The sequence below is a fragment of the Semicossyphus pulcher genome, unplaced genomic scaffold (assembly GCF_022749685.1).
Source record: "Semicossyphus pulcher isolate SPU_LCO1_2020_fin unplaced genomic scaffold, fSemPul1.0.p SCAF_11, whole genome shotgun sequence".
Classification (NCBI taxonomy): domain Eukaryota; kingdom Metazoa; phylum Chordata; class Actinopteri; order Labriformes; family Labridae; genus Semicossyphus; species Semicossyphus pulcher.
The window spans coordinates 29,637,429-29,644,242 of NW_027211615.1; positions in this window are offsets into that span (position 1 = coordinate 29,637,429).

Genomic DNA, 6,814 nt, shown 5'->3' on the forward strand with positions numbered 1-6,814 from the left:
TCCATCATTTCCTGTCTTCAGCTTTTTTAAAGGCTGAAATGCCCCAAAAAATGTCAACAACAACATGTAGCCACTCTGGTCCGTTTGATAAGATAAGCCACTCCTGATAAGGCTGAAAGTTTCTATAAGGATTTATATTGTTGTGAACCGTATAAAAAGCTGTGAACCCCTTCTTCTTCGTGTTTCAGTCGACAACCAGTCCTCTGCTTTTAAGCTAACGCTAGCTTACGGTAGCATCCATCGGTAAAAGCCGAACGTTATTTCGCCTCGTAGTTTATGTATTTTCACCTGTGATAACAAACACGTCAGAAACACATTACAAAGACACGGAGATCAATACAAAGATAACTGAAGGTGTTTGTCAGACTCAGAACATTTAAAGCAGCACTGCAGCGTTTTGTAAATAGGAGATGTTGTTGCGGCTTAGACCCGGAAACAGTTTAATGTGGAAGTGTGACGTCTCGCCTTAACCACCGGATTGGTCAAACTAAGCAGCCAATCAAGGGTCATATTCCAATCAAAAGAGCAGAGGCAACAGCCCCTGTCCGCTTAATCCCCTCCCACAAAGTGTCAAAAGTTTTGTCGAGCGAGCGTAGACTCAGCAACCGAGTGCGCGTGTTGAGCAGCGTGTAGAGATGGTCGAGCGAGCGCTCGAGACTACATTTATCTGCGCTGAGCGGAAATGCTCCCTCGCGATGACGATCCGCTCGCGGATACTGTCCAGTGCGCTCTCAGATCAGTTTTACGCTCGCGGTTACTGTTTTGTGAACTCGTATCATGTGCGCGTGAGTTTTGACACTAATTAAACGCCATACTCAGCACACACAGATCAACGGGCGCTCCTCCGGGGGATGGGAGGAACCGAGAGATGACAGCGTTTATTTAGCAGACACATCTTGAGGGAGAATTTACCTTCACTTTGATCTGTACACGAGGTCGCTTCTCGAGCTGATCACTGGACTGTAAACAATGCAGCGCACGGAGGAGGAGGTCTGGGCTGGAAGACGTTTATCGCTAAACGCTGGCTAACCTACATGACCTGGAATAGCCGAAAAGTTCACCGTCACTCCCAGAGGATATATCATCGTCAGACGATAGCCGATGGGTTCAGAGATTGTTCTTTTCCACATGCGGACCTCAGTGGGGTTGTGGATCTTGATACAGATTAGCTTTCACGTAGAGGCCCATTTTGTACTTGAAGCATTGTCTGAGCTTCCCTCACAGGGACAGGATGTCCCTCGGCCAAGATCTAAAAAGTCACAGTGACTTGAAACAGTGACAGAGTTGAAAAGTTTCTTCATGTGCTGCCATGTGACCCACAGCCCGGGGCCGGTGGAAAAGTTTTGTGTAATTTACATCGTGTTTTCTGTTTTGTCTCAGTTTGGCGTCTCTCTCTTGCCCCGAGGTCTCACTTTTTTATAGTGTGATAAATATTGATATTGATGATATGGATCATATTTCTTGCCATATTACCCAGCCACAGAGCTGCCTCTGAGAGAGACCAAGTGTTCTGTTTGTCCCTTTTCTCCTTCTGTAGTCTCACCTCCACTCAGGTGCTGACATGAGAGGAGAGGCTTTCAGGTCGTGTTGCCTCAGACGGGTTTTTGTGTTGTTGTGTTGATCTGGTTGTTTTACTGTCTTTTAATGAATCAGATGGTTTTAAGTGTTTGATGTGACTTTGTTGGGTCAGTTGAGGCTCGTTGTTTCCGCTGTAAGGCCACCTTAGTGTGAGTTGAACATTAGCCACCATGTTCCAGGTAACATCACAACCTGTTCTCTCATTCACCTGCAGCACAGACCTTTTTAGTTTAGGTTACACATGTTGTCTTTGTTTCTCTTTAGTTTCCTTAAGAGGCTTTCTCTTTCTTTCTCTGCCTTTCTGTCACACAAGCACTTTCAGTGTCTCTTTTTATTCTGTGTCAGCATCCTTCATGATTATTTCTGCCATTCTTTCCCGTCTCTGAACGCCTCTCTCTCTCACTCCCCTCCTCCCTGCTTGTCTATCTCGCCCGTCCTCTCAGAGAAGGCCTATAAGAGGATCTATTATCAGTTTGCAGCACATTTCTGAGTGTCATGTGTGCATGCATGGAATCTGAATGGTTCGCTTCACACAAGTGAAGCAGTGCAGACGTTTTATCATGAAACCCAGCGCAGCGCAGCAGAATATGAAACACCGTCGGAGCTGCCTTGTTGTAAAGAAGAAAGACAGATAAGAAGGAGAAAGAAAAAGACCTGAGCAGAATGTTAATCAGAAACTACACCACTCTGCCTTTCAAGACACAACATGAGGAATCGTTAGATTCTCAGCATCCTAAAAGTCTACAATATTTCAAATTTCCACTTAAACAGAGACTCAAGGCCTCTGACCTTATTCTACTGTTCAACGCTGATCACTTCTTTGCAGCTTGTCCAAACACTGAGGGTTGACCTCCAGGCTTCTTCTGATTCATTTGAAATCTTCAGCGCACACTTCCTGCACGGCCACTCACCTGCACGGGGGCTGAAGCTGTCTGAGAGACCTTGTGAGGAAGGATTACGCTGATTTATCCGGATGATTGCCTCATTTCACCTGCCTGCTAACATCTCATTATTCAACACACCTTGTTGAATTTCTGCAGCACACGTCGGTGCTGACAGTCTGAATGACACTGTTCTTACCCGGCCAAACAAGCTCAAATAAATGAGCACTCCAGAGGTGAAATAAATCCCTGTAAACAAGCTGATGGGAATGTGGCCCAAGGCTGCAGAACATCACCGGCTTGACGTAAAGAAAAACAATTTCATCGAACGTCTGCATCAGGGTTTTTAAAGTCAGAGCTCTGGTGTCTGAGCAGAAGCTTCAGTGGTGCTAAAATATCACAAAGTTTATACGAAGTTTGTCAGTTTGAAAGTCAGAAATATAATAGAATAATAAATCAGGAACTAGTGCCCTAAATGTGTCGAGGTCGAGTTGGTGAATGGACGTGCACCAATCCAGATTCATTTCATGTCTGTGTGCAACAATAAACCAGTTTGTCTGACCGTTCCCACGTTTCTGTGTTACCTAACCCCAACCGAAGCCGACCTACGAATCTTCTCCTGAACCTTATCCATTGTTTTCATGCACAAATATTTTAGGTAATTGCTTAAAGACATAAAGAAATGTCATTGAATAAGAGAACAAATGTCATTGAAAGAGAGGAAGAAAAGGAGATAAAGAACCAGTGAAGGGAACGTGTTGTTTATGAAAGACAGACCGGACAGACCGAGAGGAAAATGAATTAAGAGAGAATCTGAGGACACGTCCTCCTCAGAGGGCCGAGCCAGGACCATCTCATCAGCAGTAAAACCGTTTGACCCGTTCAGTGGTTCGATTAAGAATCCATTTGGAGAAGCAATCAAAGAAAAGCAGCTCTGTGGATGTTCCTCCACACCTCTACGGACTTCACTTCGATGATGGATTATTGTAACACCTACAACTTAATCGACACTTTAATGAAAAGCCATTTCAAGACGCAGGACTGCTGACAATCTTAGAATACAACCTAACCATCTCCGACCCCTGACCTGAACCCAATGCAGCAACTCTGGGACGACACGGCAGGCCGACTGCAAGCAAGGCCGGACCAACCAACACCTGTGTCAGACATCTTGTATCCTAATGGAGGGCACCTCATGTATGCTGATGGCACCTGAGCTTTGCTTCCTCTGCGGCTCTCCTGTTGGATCCGAGCTGTCCTGTATGTTGAGCTGTTCCTCCTCCAGATTGTTTATGTTGTTGTGTTTTCGATAGAGCCTCTGTGCTTCATCACAGGTCTTCAAATCCACGAGTCAGTGTTCTTCAATCCTCGTCGTCCATGTGTCTGCCAGCGTGCATCTATCCCAGTAGTGTTTAGCAGAATCGGTGCCTTTACAAATACCGAACAAGCAAAGGACAGAAGGGCCAGAGTCTAAGGCTCAGGGTGGGACCCCAGGCTGTGACCTCAGGCTGTGACCCCAGGCTGTGACCTCAGGCCGTCAAGCCAGTTTGATACAGTCACTGAACTGTATCACCAACTTTGAGTTGTGTCACGTTTTGCTCACAGACTTCCATCGAGAAAGAACGTCCCTAAATCGACTTCTCCGTACGACGTAAAATTACCTGAAGGCTGAATTTAGACTTAATGTCCTCGGCATCGTGGATCAGAGTCACAGCGGGCTGGGAGGCGGGATTAAGGGAAACACTTGTGCCATGATCCCAAGCAGAAGCAATCTGGAAGATGCAACCATCCATCCATCATCTACATCAGGGTCATTGGAGGGCTGGAGCCTATCCCAGCTGTGATCGGGCGAGAGGCGGAGTTACACCTGGACAGGGTGCCTGTCAATCACAGGGTTACCACGTAGAGACAGACCTTTCACACTCTCAATTTAGAGTCGCCAATGAACCTAACGAGCATGTCTTTGGACTGTGGGAGGAAGTACAGAAAGGCCTCCTGCGTCTGAACTGGGAACCCTCTGGCTGTGAGGCGATTTCAGTGTGACTAGTTTAGATGAATTGTGCCACTAAGCATAGAAACAAACTGGAACCAGAGTCCACGTCTGCATCCAGCTCGACTGGCTGGAGTCCAAGAGGAGCTGACACAGCACAGATGACTGGTGGTGAGCCTTGGCTCCGTACATCCTGTTGCTCCTTGGAAGTCAGAGTCTGTTTTTCCTGGCCTGTCTTTCCTGACTCTCCTGGTGATCTCATCATGTGTAAGATATTACACTTCCTGTTCCTGATAGAGAGAATGGACCATTTAAGTCCACTCACATCGGTTAAATATGCCGGATGTTATGGATCGGTTTGAAGAAGATGAAAGAGACGTCCTTATGTGCTGTAACTCTCAGCTCAGACACTAGATGTGTTCTTTGAACATCTTTCTTTACTTATTTATGTGTAAATAACTCGGCACTCAAAGCACATCACAACTGGACTGTTTTATATTCTCCTCAACAGTCAAACGTGTCTTAGTTTAAAGGAAGAGCAAAACAAAGAGGGCTGTCTCTGTGGACGACGGTAACACTGTTACGTTGAAGAGCATTTGAATGTGGTTACAGGTGATAATATGTTTTGTGATCACAGAGCAGCAGACTGAGTAACAAGGACAGCAGAAGAGAGCAGGGAGAGTAAAGTGATTTTCCTCCTGCTCCCCGCTCGTTCCTCTTCCTGTTCTTCTGACGGTCTCACAGCGTCTGCATGCAGGGCATCGTGCGCGTCCTGAAGGGGATGAATCCTCTCATTTTCCATCCCTGCCTCGGAGTCCTTTGTCCGAGTCCATCAGCGTAACGTTATTTTCTCTGCTAAGCTGAAGTGTTACATTAATTAGAGCCGTCGTCGCTTGATAAATGTCGGCTGTTCTCTGGACTGCTGTGTTACAGTAACGCTGCCCGCTCTGTCTCGACTTCCCCAGAGACACATCGAAGTAAACGTAAGCTTTCAGAAGTCATTGAGAGGGCTTTGCATTCTCACTCAGCTGCTGTTGGATTGAGTGGCATCGAGTGTGGTTACATTAATCGCTGACAAAGATTTAATGCTGAACTAATGCACGACTCATGATGACTTAATGCATTAATGCAGGATGTATCATGAAGTCCTGGGTTAGCCTGTGTGTTGTGTCCTTTGTGTTGTATTTGCGGTGGACACTTGTTGTGTTGTGAAGAATATGACAAATAAAGTCAAACTTGTTCTACTGCAAATACGACACAAATGAAACAATACAACTACAGCTGACTGCAGCTGACTGCAGCTGTGTCCCACTTCAGGGGCTGCGTCCCTCACAGGATGTATTTAAAGTCGAGCTGAAACGGCATTTCGAGAGTATCTATCTTCCGTACCGTGACGTATTTCCGAGTGAAACAGGACGTGCACGCGGGACATATCATTAGAGGGATTTGATGTGATCGTTGAGAAGTGGGCGTAGACAGACGTTCTCCACAGCGCAGTAGCTAGCTAACTGACCGAGCGTTCTTTGTGCTCTGCGGCTAAATGTTGCAGATTGAATGGTTGAAGTAGTTTGGTGCTAGCCCACGTAAGCACACAGGATTTTTTTTTTTACAGGAAGAAAAAATGATCGGATTTTGATATAAGAAAACAAAGAAATGGATTTTCTGTATTTTTTTTGGCCTATATTGTCAAATAGATGCACAAAATTACCGGGGACGTGATCTAAAAGGATTAAAATGACATTTTTCATTTCACCTCGACTTTAAAGGCCAACTGTGTCTCAGCGGCGTGTCAGCGGCTGTCCCATTTCAAAGGCTCCTTCAGATGCGTCCTCCTTTTCCCGTGTCACGAAGGATCCTTCAGGTGCATCCTTTGCAGCCCAACGTATCCTGACATTCATTGCGCGCTAATTCAAAGAAGATGGTGGACTCTTAAACGGCCGAGGAACACACGTTAAATGTAAACATTTCTGGTTTCAACTCAGCGAAAAAACCAAAAGAAACAAATTACCTTTAAAATAACAAGTCAAGTTACATGACCTGTTGCTCGGCGACAAGATCTTGTGACGCAAGGTAGGCGGGAACAGCTGGTGACACAAACAGGAAATCCTCTGTAGATCAGACGTCTCATTTCAGCTCAGCCTCAGCGTCTACACGAGCTACGAATGACTCCTCTTCCTTCGAACTGAGACACAGCTTACATCATGGAAGCCCCAACTTAAAGGTGGGTCTTAATTAGGTGACCATAATGATGCCTGACTCTAAATGTCCAGTAAGGGGTGCTGCGCTATGCCTGAATATAATGACTGTCTGACCATGAAATATAGCTGGCCTCTTGGTCACGGCCCCTCTGCTTGGGACACTCTCT